Raw genomic sequence first — 1,437 nt, 5'->3', positions numbered from 1 at the left:
GGAGGCAGGATTCGAACCTGCGACCGTAGCGGCCGCGCGGTTCCAGACTGTAGCGCCTAGAACCCCTCGGCCACTCCGGCCGGCCGCCTTAGTCGTCACCGCCGTCCCCTCCCACCTCCCCCACATCCCACAAAGGTGTTGTGTCAAAGTGATTAGTGGAAGTGAACAGCATATGATTTATTAAACGTGTTCTGTTGTGTTCAGATGTGCTCCGTGTCCTTCCCCGTGTGCAACGAAAAAACAGTATGAAAATCAAATGTCACTCGTCATCCATCACGAACACTAGCGTATAAAATTTGTGTTTTCTATTTTTGGTTATGTATAGTGAAACAGAGTTTAGCATTTTTTGTGTTTTTCAATGTGTCTAGGTTCCTGTATTTCAGTTTGTCGCGCGAAAAACAAAAAGTACAAAAACAAAATACTCGCATTACAGACAAGCACTGCAAATCAATTTTATGTCTCCTTTGTACCATAAAGCAACGGTCTTGCCGCAGTGGATACACCGGTTCCCATGAGATCACCGAAGTTAAGCGCTGTCGGGCGTGGTCGGCATTTGGATGGGTGACCATCCAGCCGCCATGCGCTGTTGCCATTTTTCGGGGTGCACTCAGCCTCGTGATGCCAATTGAGTAGCTACTCGACCGAATAGTAGCAGCTCCGGTCAAAGAAAACCATCATAACGACCGGGAGAGCGGTGTGCTGACCACACGCCCCTCCTATCCGCATCCTCAACTGAGGATGATACGGCGGTCGGATGGTCCCGATGGGACACTTGTGGCCTGAAGACGGAGTGCTTTTTTTTGTACCATAAAACTTAAATAATATCTCGATAAAAAAGTGCTGAATCTCTCCATCCCTCTCCCTCCAAATATACACTCACTCTTCCCTCTCTCTCTCTCTTTCTCTCTCTTCTCTCTCTCTTATCTTCCCTCCCTCCCTCTTTCTGAAACTAAAACTAATTTTGTCATAACCCAGTGGGTCATTTGCTACATTGATACGTAATGCATGTCTTTTTTTTTCGTGTAACTAAACGAAGTATATTTCGTTTTATTATTATTATTCATATGTTCTGTATGTCTCATTTTATAAATCTTTTGCCCGATTGAACTGAATGTAAAATTGATTTGTACGCCTACATGTAATATAAATTATTATCTTCTTCTTCTTATTATTATTACTATTCACAATATATTTTTTCTAGGCCTTTATCATGCCTGTGTTGTTTTCTAATCCGCAAACTTAAATGCAATATATCTATGCTTCTTTTCCGCCTTTACATCATGTAAACAATGTCACAGCGCCAAAACAATCAAAACTGACAAGATATATGTAATCTCAAACCTTTACAGTCTAAAAAATCAATAAATCAAAATATTTCAATTCTTTGAATGAAATTCATAATCACACAACGCAAATTCACTTGAAGGACCATCGAAG

At 41.7% G+C, this 1,437-nt stretch overlaps 1 pseudogene; it reads left to right on the top strand.

Annotated features, from left to right (window-relative positions):
* Window positions 1–475: 475 nt before the first annotated feature.
* LOC126196904 (5S ribosomal RNA) lies at window positions 476–592 on the top strand (annotated as a pseudogene).
* The last annotated feature ends 845 nt before the right edge of the window (window positions 593–1,437 follow it).

Source organism: Schistocerca nitens, chromosome 7 (assembly GCF_023898315.1).
Source record: "Schistocerca nitens isolate TAMUIC-IGC-003100 chromosome 7, iqSchNite1.1, whole genome shotgun sequence".
Lineage (NCBI taxonomy): Eukaryota > Metazoa > Arthropoda > Insecta > Orthoptera > Acrididae > Schistocerca > Schistocerca nitens.
The sequence above is the reverse complement of the archived record's forward strand: the minus strand, read 5'-3'. Positions and strand labels throughout refer to the sequence as shown.